General features: G+C 41.9%; 1 protein-coding gene across 1 annotated transcript in view; it reads left to right on the top strand.

Annotated features, from left to right (window-relative positions):
* Spata13 (spermatogenesis associated 13) overlaps window positions 1-18,147 on the top strand; it is a 122,694-nt gene that overhangs the window by 19,927 nt on the left and 84,620 nt on the right. The window lies entirely within an intron of this gene.

Below are 18,147 nucleotides of genomic sequence, written 5' to 3' on the forward strand. Positions count from 1 at the left end.
TAGTTTGTTGTAGATAAGAACTGAGCTAGGATTTCAGGTGGGGGTCTCCAACATCAGACAGATTGTTTATTCTTTAGGGTTTTTAATGTTTTGAGTTCCTTGTATATTCTGGTTACTAGACATTTGTTAGATGGCAAAGATCTCCCATTCTATAGGCTTTTTTTTTTTTTCCCCCCAATCCTGGGGTTTGAACTCAGAGCCTGGGCACTGTCCTTGAACTTTCTCACAGCTAGCGGTGTACCACTTGATCCACAGCACCACTTACAGCTTTTTCTGTTTGTGTGGTTCTGAAGAATTGAACCCAGGGCTTTGTGCATACTAGGCAAGCACTCTATCACTAGGCCACAATTCCTGGCCAGGCTGTCTTTTTTATCTTAGAAACTTTTGCTCTGTGGAAGTTTTTTAGCTTGATGCAGTCCCATTCATCAATTCTTTCTCCTATTTACTGAGGCGTGGGAATTTTACTTAGAAATTTTCAGCCTCTACTGATGAATTTTAGTTGTTTTCCCTACTCTGTAGTAGTATTAGTAGTTTTAAAGTTTCAGTTTTACACTGAGGTCAAAAGGTGACAGACAGGGATCAAATTTCAGTCTTCTGCATCGGGATGTCCAGTCTTTCCAACACCAAGTATTGAAGAGCCTTGTTGGTTTGTTTTTATTTTTTTCCAACTTGTCTTTTTGGCTCCTTTGTTAAATATTAGGTGGTTGTAGATGTGTACTTTCATTTTTGTGTCTTCAAGTCTGTTTTGTTCGTTTTTGGGTCTGTTTTAGTGCCAGTACCAGGCTGTTTTTATTACTGTGGCTCTGTCATATCACTATGGAAAGAATTTGGCAAGGTGAGCTGATAGTTTGTTTGCAGATAGGCTGAAATTCTGAGAATGGAGACCCCACTTCGCTCAGCCTCAGAGACTGGAGGGACGGATGAGATACGCAGTTAAGATTCTGCTTCTGTGTACAAAGTCTCAAAGGGTCCATTTCCACTACTTCTGTTCTGCTTGGTTAAAAGCTTTTAGCTGTGCAGATTGTATCAGCATTAGGGAAACTCAGTACATGATTGCATCATTAATTCAGCCAGGTGTATGGTTCCTTACTCAAGTATCTTGTTGGGGAAAGTAGTGGAAGTTTGGACAAACTTAAATGCCCCTAAGGCAATAATGTCTTTATTTGGAGTACTATTATTTATATTTCCAGTACTTTCTCTCTTCCTAAAGCTACATGTTTTTCATCCACTTTTCTTGCATTTTCATGTTGAGGTGCATTCTTTGGATATAAAATTAAGTCAACATACAGGTGCCGGTGGCTCACATTTGGTGTTTTGTTTTTTTTTAATGGGTCATGGAGCTTGAACTCGGCCTGGGTGCTGTCCCTGAGCTCTTCAGCTCAAGGCTACTGCCCTACCCCTGAGCCAAGCCCCACTTCCCATTTTCTAGAAAAGTCTCAGGTCCTTTTGTGCCCTGGCTGACTTTGAACCTTGATCCTCAGATTTCAGCCTCCTGAGAAGCTAGGGTTAACGGGTGTGAGCCACTGCGTCTAGCTGGTGGCTCGTATTTGTAATTATAGCTACTCAGAAGGCTGAGATCTGAAAATCATGGCTCCAAGCCAGTGAGGGCAGGAAGGTCTGTTCATGAGACTCACATTTCCATTTAACTAGCAAAAGGCCTCAAGTGGAACTGTGGTTAAGTGGTAGTGCGCTACCGTTGAATTAAAAAGCTAAAGGGGAGAGCTTAGGTTCTGAGGTCAAGCCCCAGTCTATGCACATAATCATATTACCTGAACATGCATTTAAAAAGTCATATGTAACAAACACAAAATTGCTGCAGGGTGAATGTAATTTTTTTCTACTTCCTTCTAGAAACTGCTTTACAGCCCAGCCAGGATCCATGGTAGAGCCAGAAATGTTTAATAGAAGTGTCATCACTCTCTTGAACTTCATATACCCAAAGTATAGAGTTCAGGGGCTGGGAGTTTGGCCTAGTGGTAAGAGTGCTTGCCTAGCATGCACGAAAACCAGGATTCGATTCCTCAGCACTCCACATACATAGAAAAAGCCAGAAGTCGTGCTGTGGCTCAAGTGGTAGAGTGCTAGCCTTGAGAAAGCCCAAGGACAATGCTCGGGCCCTGAGCTCAAGCCACAGGACTGGCCAAAAAAAAAAAAAAGTATACAGTTCAAACACTGCAACTCTTTCAAAGTAGAAAGTTTGCAAGCCAAGGCTTTGGTTGCATTGCATTGTTCTGTGCTGATTACTCTTACCTTCTCACACACCTGAAGCAGAGTGGAAGGAATTGTGAGGTTCCTTTCTAGCTGGGAAATCAGTGTTAAAGCCGTTTTTGGTTGTTTCTATTGGGGTTGAAACTCAGGGCCTTGCATTTACTAGCCAAGTGCTCTACCACTTAAACCATACTCACAGTTCTTTTGCTTTAGTTATTGGCTAATGTCTTGAGTTTTTGCCTGGAGTTACCCTTACATCAGGATTTTCCTACCAATGGCCTACTGTGTAGCTTGGAACACAAGTACGAGTCACCATTGCTGGCTTATTAGTTGAGATGGTGTGTGTGTGTGGGGGGAGGGTCTTGTTAATTATTTGCTCAGGTCTTGTTAATTATTTGCCTCCAATCATGATCTTCCCAATCTCGACCCCTTGAGTAGTCGGGACCATAGGCAGGAGCTACTATACACACCGTTGTTATATAGCCAGTCCTCCTGCCTCTGTCCCTAGAGTACTGCATTTAAAGGCGTTTATCACCAACCTAGCTTGGATTTCGAAATTTCTAATGAAAAATCGTCTAGGAAAATTTCTTTTTGCTTGTACCCTAAAGCCAAATAGTCAGATCCTTTTCCTGTACCTACAATTACATGTCCTATTAAAGCAATTTCAAAGTAGGTTGACAGTCACTAGTCCAGAATCATTAGTCACCAGTAAATACCCTTACATGTCAGGGAATAGGGAGAAAAGCAGACAGATGGAGCTGACCCAAGCACAATTATGATCACTTTGGCTGTTTTCTTTTCTATAGTGTATATTTAACTGGTTGATTTCCCCCCCCCCTTTCTCTAATGTGTAATCATTGTTATATATTAACTTAATGCCAGGCAACAGCATGAACTTATGATCACACTGGCTGTGTGTGTGTGTGTGTGTGTGTGTGTGTGTATGTGTGTGGGGGTATCTTTTCTGTATAGGACAAAGTTCAAAACTGATCATTTCATGGTCTGAACTCTCCTGCCAGACAACTAGACCCCCCAAAAAATCATACCTATTGTGATATGACTTCTTTAGTGGCATTTTGAGCACCTGAAAAGGGAGGACAAGTCTCATTCCTCCCTTGTTGACAGAGTGGTTTATTTAGTGAATATCAGTTACAAGTAAGTCCATTGTTTGATTTCTGGTGTGAGTCAGGTTATATATCTTTTGGTTCTGATCATCTCGGTCCTGGTCCTGAGGTGGCAGCCTGTGGGTACAATTCCTGCCAAATAAACTTCCTGTGTCTCCCAAAAAACAGACAGGAAAAAATGACTTTTGGTCTCTTTTAGGGTAGGACCAACAGTGCACTTTAAGCTAACAAGCAATCACCAAAAATTGACCATTGACCATCTTCCTTCTGCATCCCCCACCCTTTTTTTTCCTTTTTTTTTTTTTTTTGCCAATCCCAGGGCCTGAGCGCTGTCCTGGGGCTTTCTCAAGGCTAGAACTCTACCACCTGAGCCGCAGCACCATTTCTGGCTTTGTTCTATGTATGTGGTACTGAGGAATCTCAGTACCCAGGTTTTCGTGCATACTAGGCAATCACCCTACCACTAGGCTAAACTCCCGGCCCGGTTTTCTATTTTTTATTTTTCAGTATAGAGGGGTTACAGTTATTAAGTCAGATAAAGAGTCCATTACTTTTTGGACAATGTCACTCCTTTCTGCATACCCCCCTTTTTTAATTGGTGGGATAATGTATAGAGGGATTATAGTTATATTTGCCAGGTAGTAGGTGCATTACTTCTCACACATTGATACTCCTTCTCATGTTTTTGTCCCCATTTCCCTCCCCTATCTGCATCCCCTTTTAAGAGTAAAAGGAACCTACCAGGCTCCAGTGGCTCATACCTGTAATCCTAGCTACTCAGGAGGCTGAAATCTGAGGTTCATGTCTCAAATCTAGCTGAGGCAAGAAAGTCCATGAGACTCTTATCTCCAGCTAATCACAGAAGAGCCAGAAGTGGATGGGTGGCTCTAATGGTAGAGTGCTAGCTTTGAGCAAAACAGCTTAGGAACAGCCCAGGTCCTGCATTAAGCCCCAGGATTGAACTTTCTAGAATAAAAAAGAATAAAAGGGATCAAAGTCATTTAGGAGACAAATGTGACAGGAGGGATAGGTGAGGAGACCAGGAAATTAAATTTAAATTTATATTGATTTGTGTGTATTTGTGTGTGAGTGTGTGCCTTTAGGGTCTGGGTTGTGAGCCTTAGTTGTTTTATTTTTTTGCCAGTCCTGAGGCTTGAACTCAGGGCCTAACACTGTCCTTGGGCTTTTTCCTCAAGGGTAGCGCTCTGCCACTTGAGCCACAGCACCACTTCCAGCTTTTCTATGTATGTGGTACCAAGGAATTGAACCCAGGTCTTTGTGTATGCTAGGCAAGCACTCCAGCACTAGGCCAAACTCCTGGCCCCGATCCTTAGCCTTTTCACCCAAACTCTTCATAGTTATACTTATGGCATTTTGGTAGAGCCTCACAGACTTTCCTGCTCAGGTTGGCATTGAACTGAAATCTTCAAATCTTAGCCTCCCTGAGTAACTAGGATTATGTATGTGAGCCACTGGTGCCCAGATTATTTTATATTATTTTTCACAAATAGAACAAAGGCCAGACTAAGAAGCTGGCACCTGGAAGCAACTAACAAAGCAGTTAAATTTCCCTCTGTTTAAAAACTAAGTTATAAGGGCTGGGAATTTTGAAGTGACGACCTGTGTAAAATGGTTCTTGCCTTTGAGATGGCAAAAACTTGGAACACTCTCTAAAGGGTAGAGACCATTGGAGGGATAGAATACTTGCCTAAGGAGAGAAAGTCCTGAAATTCACTTATCCTTATATTTTGGACAGGCCTGGAGATAATTCTGTATTTTAGTATAATAAGTAGTACCCCACATGGCTACCCTGGGGAGTATTCCCCCAACGCAGAAAGAATTAAGGCTGCTCTTTCTCCTTACTTTAACCTTATTCTATTAAACAAAACTTGTGATCACTGTTTACTTACCACAATCAATTGGACTACTCCTGGGCTATTCATAGGCAGGCTGAGGAGGAGTCTTGAGGATCTCATGAGGGTAGAATCTGTTCCTTCTCCTGGGTAACTGCTTTGCAGTCCTGCTTATTACCAGTGTGGTTATTTCCTGCCTTTGTGCAGTCTGTGTTAGTAATGACAACTGAAGCACCACGCTGTGACTATACAAGTCCTTGTTATCACATGTCTTGTAGTAAATGCCTCATCAGTATTAGGTACCCAGTTTATTGCCTACTTGATGAAAATTTTTCTTCCATAAGGGATTTTACTTATTAGCAAAATGTGGCTATATGAATGACTTTGTTTTAGGAGTTTGTAATTTCAATATATTTGATGCAGGGTTGTAATCTATTTTAAAGCTGTCTAGAGATTCATTCAGTGAGAAATAAGCTTTTGCAGAGAACTTAGGCTGAAATTTGAAAGAACCCAATTAAGTTCTGATTTTTTTTATTGCCTCTGGAAATAAGTGATCCCTTAATTAAAATCCATTTAATAGACTGCTACAAATTTTTTGAGCTTGTTATTATTACATGCAATTGCAGGAGTTTGAACTCAGGGATTGGGTGTTGTCTCTTAGCTTTTCACTCAAGGCTAGTGCTCTACCGCTGGAGCCATGGCTCCACTTTTGGCTCTTTGGTGGTTAACAGGAATAAAGAGCCCCACAAACTTTCCAGCCTTGGCTGGCTTTGAACTGAGGTCCTCAGAACTCAGTTTTTTGAGTAGTTAGGATTACAGGCAAGAATCATTGTTCCCATCAGGAGATCATGATTTTTTTTTTGGTACACTTTTTGTTTTATTTTTCTCCAGTCCTAGGGCTTGAATTCAGGGCCTGGACACTGTCCGTGGACACATTTTTGCTCATGGCTAGTGCTCTGCCACTTGAGCCACAGTGCCACTTCTGGCTTTTTCTGTGTATATGGTACCAAGGAATCAAACCCAGGGCTTAGTGCATGCTAGGCAAGCTCTCTACCACTAGGCAACGCTCCTGGCCCGATGGTACATCTTTTTTTTTTTATTAAAGAATTTATTAACATTGATTTTTACATCATATTTCAAATGACATGTTTAACAAACAAGTGTTCAAGAAGGGAGTCTATATACAATCACTGGTACTCAGTTTTTAGAACATAATCAAAATTAGGCCAAGAGTTGGTATATCATAGATACATATTAATTTATGAAATAAAACATTATATCTATAGAATCATAGGTTTTTATGTCTATGTAGTTGTGTTTATATTTCCAGTACCATGTCCATAGCATTGGGTATGCAAATATTGAGTCCTCGCTCTTGCACTGTTTGGATCTAATAGCCACATATTAAGGATACCATGCGCCTTCTGTTCCTTTGGTCTTGACTTGTCTCACTCAACATGATTTGCTCTAGATTCATCCACTTTCTTGCAGATGCCATTATTTTATCTTGTCTGTTGGCTATGTAGAATTCCAGTGTGTGTGTGTGTGTGTGTGTGTGTGTGTGTGTGTGTGTGTGTGTGTGTATATATATATATATATTGCGGGATCGTAGGGAAGGTCTATTTACAGTTCTTTAAGAAACCTCCACACTGCTTTCCAGAGTGGCTGAACTAGTTTACAATACCACCAGCAGTGTAGTAGGGTTTCTTTTTCTCCACAACCCCATCAGCAACTGTCATTGTCCATTCTTGTCTTGGCCATTCTTGTTGGGGTAAGGTGGTGTTTTTATTTGCATTTCCTTTATGACCATGGATGATGAACATTTTCTCATATGCCTTTCTGCCATTTTAATCTCTTCTTCTGATAAGTCTTTAGTTCCCTTGCCCATTTAGTGAATGAAGCATACTTGCAATCCTAGTACTCAAAAGGTTGAGATGTGAGGATGGAAGTTCAAAGCCAGCCTGGGCAGGAAAGTCCATGAGACTTATCTGAAATTACCCACAATAAAAGGCCAAAAGTGGAGCTACATAGCTCAAGTGCTAGAGTGTTAGCTTTGAGTAAGAAAATCTCAAGATCAACACTCAGGCCCTAAGTTCAAGTTCTAGGACTGGCATGCGGTGCGTGCACATGTGCGCGCGTGCACACACACACACACCAAAAAAAAAAAAAAAAGATTAGAAAACAGTGGAGCATTTGAATTCCCCTAGGCAATGCAAATTGGGATAGTTATCTAGAAAGTGATGTTCATTTCTCTAAATTCACACTTAATAGCCAGCTCAGTTGAAAGGTTTTTAGTTGTGGGTCAGATGTGGAGGTGGAGGTTTATGCAAACCCCAGCAGAACCAACAAAGAGACCTTTATGAGCTCTTTTCTTTGAGAAGCTGCCCGGCAATTCTGGGTAACATGTTGGGATACTGGAAGGAAATTATTTTTCCTCTTTCAGCAGTGTCATTTGCATCTTTAAAAAATGATATATTTATTATTTTATTTACTGGTATTATTTTATTGTTGTTATTGTTGGTTGTGGCGCTTGAATTCAGGGCCTGGGTGCTATCCCTGATCTATTTTGATCAAGGCTAGCCTTCTACTTCTTTGAACCACAGTTTTCTGCTAGTTAATTGGAGATACATGTCTCACAGACTTTCCTGACTGGCTGGCTTTGAACTGGAAACCTCAGATCTCAGTTTCTGAGTAGCTAGGTGCTTTGCCCCCTTCCAAACATACCCTGAATACCTTTGAACTGTTCTGAATCATCCTGACAGTTGGTATGTGTTTAAGAAGGGCTCTTGAATGCCAGATTTATATTCCTCTGGGGCTAAGACCTCTGGTAATAGCCTAGGATTCTGGGACACAGAGATGGGCTCATCGATTTCCAGGTTGTGTTTGAGTGCGAGTTACAGAGCCTAGGAAAGATCTGATTTTGGGAGGAGCATTATCAAGGCAGACCTTCCTTGAAGATTTGGAAGCGTTTTGAGAAGCCACCGTGACAAAAAAAAAAAAAAAGAAAAAGCCTTCAATGTGGCATGGTATAAAGAGTTCAAGGGAATAAATAACATTTCCAGTGATTAGTCCAGACTACCACGATTATTCTGAACCTAATATGTAGTAACCACTCATGAAAACTTTTTGTTGTTGTTGGTCATGGGGCTTGAAGTCGGCTTGAGCACTGTCCCTGAGCTTTTTTGCTCAAAGCAGCATTCTACCACTTTGAACCACAGTACCACTTCCAGTTTTCTGGTGGCTAATAGGAGATAAGAGTGGGCATTCTTACCCAGGCTAGCTTGGAACTGCGATCCTCCGATCTCAGCCTGGTGAGTAGCTAGGATTACAGGTATGAACCACCTGTGCCCCACTATGAAGTCTGGCTCTCTTCCCCAAACCAATGCTTCTGTGGCTGCAGTCATTCTGCTTCCTGTGTCAATCTCATGATCACAGGCGAAACATCAACCCCCTACAGTGTGCTGTAGACATCCCAGCTGCCATGTCTGGTAAACTGAGGGGATTTCTTCCATGCTTTTTGTGTGTGCCATTCTGGAGCATGAACTCAGGGCCAGTGTGCTGTCCCTTAGATTTTGTGTGCAAGGCTAGCACTCTACCACTTTGATCCACAGCTCTAATTCTGGTTTTCTGGTAGTTAATTGGAGACAAGAGTTTCCTGCCTTGGTTAGCTTTGAACCTCCATTCTCAGATCTCAGCCTTTTGAGTAGGATTACAGATGTGAGACACCCATGCCCGGGTTCCATGCAATTTTTACTTATGGTGGTCACGTGGGGGATATCACAAGTAGTGGATAATTCAGATTCTGGACAGTGTGTGTGTGTGTGTGTGTGTGTGTGTGTGTGTGTGTGTGTGTGTGTGTGTGTAGACACCTGGGATAATGAGTTGCTGTTGTAAAGGGATTGTGGTGTGGGATTTATGCTTAGAAGACTTTAGCAGGGCTGGGTTGGAAAGCAAGGGGTAAATCCTGGGGGAGGGGGTGTCCACAGCCATCAGGGGCACAGTTTAACCCAGAGCTGGAAGAACAGGATACTGTGATCACTTAGGCATCACAAGTACTTGGAGAAACAAGTTGAGTTTGGATCCTTGGAAGTGGGTAGAGGGATGAGATGAGAAGGGATGGAGACAGAGCATCAAGGAAGAGAGGGAGGGAGGGAGGGAAACACTGGATGGTCCCTAAGCACTCTAGGGAGAAGATCCAGTGGGTATTCCAGCAACAAAGGCTCCAGGAGAGTCCAGTTGGATTCTCTGAGGAGTCTGTTTGACTTGGCATTTAATGGAGGTTGAGAAACATACACCAAGCAGAGGAAGGCAGAGCATGGTTGTGCAACAGTGTTGCTGTGCCCTTACACCATGGCAATCTGCTGAGGTCTGCATGTCAGACATTATGATGGGTGCTGGAGCTGTGCTGGAGAACAGAACAGATGGGGAGACACAATAAGAGCAAAAACAAAGTTTGCAAGACCCACTTCTCAATCAATAGGTAGATGGATGCAGTGAAACATGCTTATCGTTCTAGCTACATAGGAGAATGAGATTGGGAGGGTTTAGGTAGAACAGCTTAGGCAGATAAGAACATCAGACTGCTCATTGGAAGAAGCTGGGCATGATGGTGCACACATGTTTTCCTACCTATAGTGGGAAGTGAAAAATAGGAGGATCATGGTCCATGTGTATGCCTGGGAAGAAAGCCAGACCCTATCTCAATGATTATTGGTAACAAAGTGGACTGGTAATGTGGCTCAGTTGTAGATCAACTTAGTAGCAAGTCTTAGGCCCTGAGTTTAACCCCAGGATGAAGGAAGGAAGGAAGGGAGAGAGGGAGAGAGAGAGAGAGAGAGAGAGAGAGAGAGAGAGAGAGAGAGAGAGAGAGAGAGAGAGAGAGAGAGAGAGAGAGAGAGAAAGGGAGGGAGGGAGGGAGGGAGGGAGGGAGGGAGGGAGGGAGGGAGAGAGAGAGATACTTAGAATAAAAGGAGGGCAGGATGGAAGGGGCATAGAATCAGTGCATCAAAGTACAGTCCTCAAAATGTCAGGCATTACTCTCCTGCAAGTGAGTTATGAACATGTGTTAAAGATTTATTTATTTCCTTAATGGGGGAATCTACAAGACATTGCGGCTGATTCACACATTACTGAGGAGAGTTACAGATTCTATTGGAAAGGGTGAATGGTTGGCTAAGTTAGAAACAAATCTGGTTAATGTTCTGTAGAGCAGTCATAAAACTCTAACCTTCAGTGATCTTTCCTGAAACATAGATATTATTTGCATCCTTACTGGACACAAAGAAAAACAAATTACTAATCAGTAGTAAATTCAAGTGAAAGTAATGTCTGACTTTCTAGAATATGAAATCACTGGGTAGACCCGTTAGACTGGCTCCAGCGTGCTGTTCTTTGCCTAATGTTCTGGTTCTATCACTTGAGCCCCACATCTCCCTTCAGGCTTTTTGGTGGTTAATGGAGATAGGAGTCTCACAGACTGGCTTCAAACTGGGACCCTCAGATCTCAGCCTTCTGAGTAGCTAGGATTATAGTCATGAGCCTGGCGTTGGCTTATTTTTGAGTTCTATATTAGGATTTGAAAGGGGTTACTGAGCGCATTAGAATTATTAGAATGCTTGGTACTTTCCATTGGGTTCCTCAGGTTTCTAAGTGGGCATTGGCTCTCTTGGAGGCAAAGTTTTCTTCTGGGTTAAAAATCCCCAGATAAACATGTACGACTCACCCTCCATATCCATATCCTCTGTTTCAACCAACCACAGATTACCAAGATTCAAGGAAAATAGTTGGAGCTGGGTGCCAGTGGCTCACACCTATAATCCTAGCTATTCAAGAAACAGATCTGTGGATTGAGATTTGAAGCCAGCCAGGGAAGGAGAAGTCTGTGAGACTCTTACCTCCAATTTTCCAAAACAAACAAACAAAACAGAAGTGAAGGTGTGGTTCAAGTGGTAGAGGGCCACATGAGTTCATGGACAGTTCCCAGGCCCAGAGTTCAAGGCCCAGTACTTGAAGGAAGGGAGGAAAGGAGGAAAGAAGATAGTTGGGTATGTCATTATCAATTATTTACATGGTGATTGCATTGTATTATGTGTAATGAGGTAATCTAAGAGATATAAAGTCTAATGGGAGGACATATGTGGGTTGTATGAAACTATTATATCATTTTAGATGAAATACATGAATGTCCATGGATCTTGATACTGTGTGTGTGTGTGTGTGTGTGTGTGTGTGTGTGTGTGTGTGTCCTGGAACCAATCACCTGCAGATACTCACATAGCATAGTGTTAGTCTGGTACATACATGCCCTGAGTTCCATCTCCAGCACTGCCAAAAAAATAAAAATAAAAATAAAAAATAAGAAACCCAAAAGAAAACCTAGCCAAACTTGAGAAACAGAAAAGCATAGCTAGTCTTCCAACTCCTCACTTCCTACCTTTCCTCATTTGTTACAGTTTTCTTTCTAAACTCACAGGACTGAATGTCAGGTTTTTCCAGATTCCCTCCACTCCTTTACATAAGACTGGTAGGAAGCCACATTTGCAGAAAGGAAGGCAGTGTAAGAGGTCTTAGAATCACTCTGCCCTAGCGGACATGGGTAGCTCATGCCTGTAATGCTAGCTACTCAGGAGGCTGAGATCTGAAGATTGTAGGTCAAAGCCAGCCCAGGCGCTAAAGTCCATTAAGCTCTTATCACCAATTAATCACCAGAAAACCAGAAGTGGCACTGTGGCTCAAGGGGTATAGCACTAGCATTGAGCTGAAGAGCGCAGGGACTGCACCCAGGCCCAGAGTTCTAGCCCTATGATTGACAAAAAGAAAAACAAAACAAAAGAAAACAAACAACAACAACAAAAAAACCAAGCTGGGCATGGTGGCTCATTCCTGTAATCCTAGTTACTCATGAGGCTGAAATCTGAGGATCGTGGTTCAAAGCCAGCTGCGGTTCAGAGTCATCCGGGTCACTAAAAAGTCCGAGTGACCCTTATCTCTAATTAACCACCAGAAAACCAGAAGTGGTGCTGTGGTTCAAGTGGTAGAGTGGTAACCTTGAGCTGAAGAGCTCAGGGACAGTGCCCAAGCCCAGAGTTTAAGCCCTGAGACTGACCAAAAAAAACCACTGCCTTAATCCTGAAGGTTTTACCAACATACTTTACAGACATCTTCTATTTGAGTTTGATTTAGGATTACTACTGAGCTGTTTTTGCTCTTTTTTTATTCTGGGGGCACTTCCCACTGCCTTAATAAATAAGTATTGATTCTAGTTTAAAAAAACAAAGCTTGGCACTGTTGGCTCACACCTGTTATCCTAGCTACTCAGGAGTCTGAGATCTGAAGATCCCAGTTCAAGCCAGCCCAGATAGGAAAGTCTGTGTGAATCTTAACTCCAATTAACCATCAAAAAGATGGAAATGGAGGTGTGGCTCAATTAGTAGAGTACGAGAGTTGAGAGAAAAAGCTAAGAAACAGTGACCAGACCCTGAGTTTATGCTCCATTATTGGCACATGCAAAAAAAAAAAAATCCAAACAGGATATATGGTGCTGAATTTTGATTTATTATCTCTTGCTTGTCTGTGTTCTATGGAATCTGGTGTGGTGTGTGTGTGTGTGTGTGTATGTGTGTTTGCCAGTCCTGGCTTGGCTCAGAGCCTGAGCTCAAGGCTAGAACTCTACCACATGAGCCACAGTACCACTTCTGGCTTTTTCCTATGTATGTGGTACCAAGGAATCAAACCTGGGTCTTTGTGCATGCTAGGCAAGCACTCTACCACTAGGCCAAACTCCCGGTCCCCTAGTGTTGTTTATGTCCACACTATATGATGTCATTAGAACACAAAAACTAATAAAGTTTCTGAAGTCCAGCCAATTAAGGTAAGTGCCAGCAACAGGTTATCAGATAAAACAAGATGGCATCCGAAATGCCATTTTCCTCCTAAAGCAGCAATTCAGGACCTTTTTCTTCTGAAGGATTACATGCTTAGAATACATATATTATTAAGTGGCTTCAGAGAGTTGAAATCTAGCCTGTGCCCTGCCATCCATGACCACTGTCCATCCATTTTGCTCTCATGACAATCAGGAGTCAGAACTTGGCCAAACAGCTATTTGTAAGCAGCTTTGATGATTAGTGAATTTTTATTACCAGATGAAAATACAAGTATGTATTCACATAAGCTTCTCATCTTCTTTCCAAAGGACAAACGTTATGTTATCTTTCCTAAGAGTTATGTTTTTGAAACTATATGACATAATTCTACTTTGTGAGAGAAAGAATTCGGGTGATGAAAGCAATGCCTGATGTGTCATTTGTTCATTTCCTTTACCCTGTGGTTCTTGGATATGTGATTATCCCAGTTAACTGGCAGTGTGAGGGATTTAGAAAAGAAAGGCTTATCTCTGTTGATCCTAGCTCTAATTCTGGTCTTCTCCTACATTGGGAGTGTTGGAATTTTCATAAGGGGCCATTCAATTTTGGAGTTGGTTTTCTAATGCATTGCTTTTATGTCAAGTATTCCTGTATTAGCCATAGCAAACTTTAGCCATGAATACATACAATAAACAATCCCATTAATAATAAGGCCTGTCTTTACCTGGTGCTGATTGCTCACACCTGTAATCCTAGTTACTCAGGATGCTGAGATCTGAGGATCATGTTTTTAAAGCTAGCCTGGGCAAATAAATCCAGAAAGAGTCTTATCTCCAATTAATTAGTAAAAAGCTGGAAGTAGAGATCTGGCTCAAGTGGTAGGCTTTAGCCTTGAGGAAAAAAATCAAGAAGAGCATGAGGCCCTAAATTTAAGCCATCACTATGATGATGATGATGATGACAATGACAACTGACAACTATGCCTGTCTTACCAGACAAAGAATAGCATGGTGGTTGATTCCTCAGAGCTGGAATCAATGTATCTGGCTTAGAGTCTGTCTCCCTTGTCATTACTATATGATCTTGACAGAATTAAATACAAGTTTTTTTTCTGTGGCCCTTGACACATGGTGCTTGATCAACGAACAAGAGCAATTATTATTTTCATTTCCAGACTTGTGTTAGGGTTCTTCAATAGGCATTTCCTTATTTAACCCACTTTGAACTTGGAAAACACTGTTGCAATTCCTTTTTGTTCAGATGTGGGAGTTGAAGCTGAAAGTACTTCCCTAACTCAATCAGATGTGGAGCCATTTGTGATTCAGCAGGAATCTGAACACAGGTCTGTGGTGAATGAAGGGCACACCTAGTTAACCCTTTTACATGTTGTTTCTATAAGTATCTTTTGACTCATCCTTTTTGTAACTTGTATACCTTTTTTTTTTTTTTTGCCAGTCCTGGGGACCAAACTCGGGGCCTGAGAAGTGTCCTTGGGCTTTCCTCAAGGTTAGTGCTCTACCACTTAAGCTACAGCACCAGTTCCGGCTTTTCTATGTATGTGGTACCAAGGAATCGAACCTCAGTCTTTATGCATGCTAGGCAAGCACTCTTCCACTAGGCCAAACTTCCTAACTTGTATACCTTTAAACAACTTTTATTAAATGTTTAGTTCACGTAAAGGTGCCAGGCACTGTTGGCTCATGCCAGAAATCCTAGCTACTCAGGAAGCTGAGATCTGAGAATCATAGTTGAAACCAGCTTGGGCAGGAAAGTATATGAGACTTTTATCTCCAATTAACTAACAAAAAGCCAGAAGCAAAGCTGTGGCTCAAGTGGTAGAGTATCAGCCTTGAATGATAAAACTAAGCAAGAATGTTAATCTCCAAGTTTAATTCCTGATACTGGCACATACATGCCCAAAGAATGTAATGTGTAAGGACAAAGATCAACAGATAACATGTATGTACAGTCTTGTGTAGGACTATAAAACACCATCTGTGTCTTTGATGTCTCAAACTGTCCCCCATTCTCTTCTCACCAATGGTTCATACTTTGACCATGATCTTTGCCTGAGTCTTTACTGCTTTCCCACACAAATATTAATCCTAACAATAACAAACATTATTCCTAAATAATAACTTTATTAATAGAGTCAACAGGAAGGATGAGCTCTGTATATAAAGCAAAGCTTTAGGTTTTGTTCCCTGTAGTCTTCAATTACCTGTGTGAACCCTTCTACCCCCAGCTGTGCTCACTTGGGGGTCTTAAAAATCTCAATTACTTAAAGTTTAAGAATAAAACAGCAGCAGCAAAACCTCACTCACTTCAGTAATTTAAAATGTTCAATATATGTAACAAGCCTTTTATCTCACTATAAAATGCATATTTACAGGGCATGTTTTATCACTTTAATTTTCTTCTTTTTTTAAAAAAATGTTTTTTTTCTTGGAAATATTGTAGCTACTCTAAACCCTTCATTCTTTCATGTGGATTTTAAATTCAGAGAGCTAAAGTCTCTCTCTCTCTCTCTCTCTCTCTCTCTCTCTCTCTCTCTCTCTCTCTCCCTCTCTCTTTCACACACACACACACACACACACACACACACACGCACACACATACACAGTTTTGGATTTTGATTGGAGGCAAATTGTCTCTGCATATCTTATCACAGGGACACTAAAATATCCTTCTCGCCTCCCCTCCCTTCCCCTTCCCTTTTGTCTTCTCTCTTCTCCCTTCCTTTGTCCTAATTTTCCTCTTTCCCTCCTTCTCTCTTTCCCTCTCTCTCTCCCTTTATTCTTCTGCCTCTCAACATTCTGGGCGAGTGCTCTACCAGTGCGCTACACATCCAGCCTTCGCATATTCATGCAATCATTTGTAATAGGTATTGTAAATACTACCTAACTGGGTCCCAGTGACACACACTTGTGATCTTAGCTACAGAGATCTGAGGGTCACAGTTCAAAAACACCAGGGTCAGAAAAGTCCATGAGATTCTCACCTCCAATAAACCACCAAAAATGCTGGAAGTAGAGCTGTGGCTCAAGTGATAGAACACTAGACTTGAGCAAAAAAGGTAAAGAATAGTACCCAGGTCCAGAGTCCAAGCCACAACACCATCACGACAGATAGATAGATAGATAGACAGACAGACAGACAGACAGACAGATAAATCGATTGATCTACATGATTGCTAACTAAATAGCAGTTATGTGGTATTGTTGGGGGATGATGAAAGGAGTCTCTGCATTTTTAGTACAGACATATTCCCCTACATTCTTGGTTGGATCTTTAGGTGTGGGACCTGTCGATTCAGGGGACCAACTAGGTTTTGATGTGATGATAATTAGCTTTTCCTCTGCCTTGGTAAAATGCTTATTAAACCATGGAGTGGTCTCTGAGCACTTCGCTGGATAAAGCAGCCCCCCCCATCCCCCAGCTATGTGTAGAATTCTTACTGGGCTGACACTATCACTCAATCCTTAGCTGTTTATATGCATACATTCATGCATATATATATATATACACACACACACACACACACTCACACACGTGTGTGTGAGAGAGGGACAGAGCTAGAGACAGAGGCAGAGAGAGAGAGAGAGAAGAGAGAGAGAGAGATCGATTAGGTCCTGGACATTGACCCTGAGCTTTTGTGTTCAGAGCTAGTGCCCTACCACTTGAACCACAGCTCTACTTATAGCTGCCGCCTCCCCCTCCCCCTGCCCTCCTCCTCCTCCTCCAAGAGTCTTGTGGACTTTTCTACGTAGACTGGCTTTGAACTGCAATCTTCAGAGCTCAGCCTCCTGAATAACTAGGATTACAGACATGAACAACCATGCCCAGGGTTTTAAATCTTAATTAATAATCTATCTTGGAGAACAACCTTAGAAAAACCGATCAGAAAGTACAATTACCCACTCACCCAGTTTCCTCTGTTGTCCATCTTGTCTATAACTGGTGAATCCATCACTACTTTGTTCAAGTCTGTAGTTGACTTAAGGGCTCACTCTTAGGGTTGACCATTCTTTACTGTTAGACCTGATGACACGTAGCTGCTATTATCCTGTGTAACATTGTACTTTCCCTCCTTTAAAATCCTCTGAGAGGGCCAGGAGTTTGGCCTAATGGTAGAGAGCTTGCCGAGCATGCATGAAGACCTGGGTTTGATTCCTTGGTACCACATATGTTGAAAAAGCGGGAAGTGGTGCTGTGGTTCAAGTGGTAGGGTTCTAGACTTGAGAAAAAAATCCAAAGATAGTGATCAGGCCTTGAGCTCAAGCCTAGGACTGGCAAAAGAAAAAAACAAAAACAAAAACAAAAAAACCTCTGAGATTCACTTTTCCTTCCCACGACTCCTGGTAACCACTGATTTTATGCTTTGCCATCATTCTAGTTTTGTCTTCTATAATCTCTCCTAGTTGGCATTATGCTTAATTACAGTTTCTCTAGTCCTCATTTACAGAATGAGATCTTGGGCAAAAGTTCTCATTTTTATGATTTCTGTGCTTTATCCATAAGCCATCTGACTGGGAGCCAGTGGGTCAGCTACTCCGGAGGCTGAGATCTGAGGATCAGTATTTAAAGCCAGCCCAGATAGGAAACTCTGTGAGACTTTTATCTCCAGTTCACCACCAAGATGCTGGAATGGAGAGGTGGCTGAAGTGGTTGAGTGCCTTGAGCACAAAAGCTCAGGTATAGTCAGACCCTGAGTTCAAGTGGCAAGACTGGCACATACATGCGCGTGCACACAATCTATTTGCTGAGATAGAAAAGGTTTGGTGTGTGGGGGGGGGAATAATGTATGACCTCCAGGAAGAGAAATTATAGTTATTGAGGGTGGCCTGCTTTAGAGAGTAGAAGGAGGTCTGGGTAAGGTCACAGGAAAGTTGCGTTCTGTGGCCTGTTTCTAGGGACTAAACCACTCCAACATTTATGCTCCAAAGCTACTCCAAAAGACAGTGCCTTAGGAAATAACACGGGTTAAGGGAGTCATGAACCAGGAGCAAGACCCCAAAGTATTATATATACTATGGGCCTCACAGCCATATGTTTGTTCAACAGTGCTTTATGACTTGAATAAAATCCATTAATTGT

The sequence above is a fragment of the Megascapheus bottae genome, chromosome 11, assembly GCF_031878675.1.
Source record: "Megascapheus bottae isolate mThoBot1 chromosome 11, mThoBot2.hap1, whole genome shotgun sequence".
NCBI classification, from domain to species: Eukaryota; Metazoa; Chordata; class Mammalia; order Rodentia; family Geomyidae; genus Megascapheus; species Megascapheus bottae.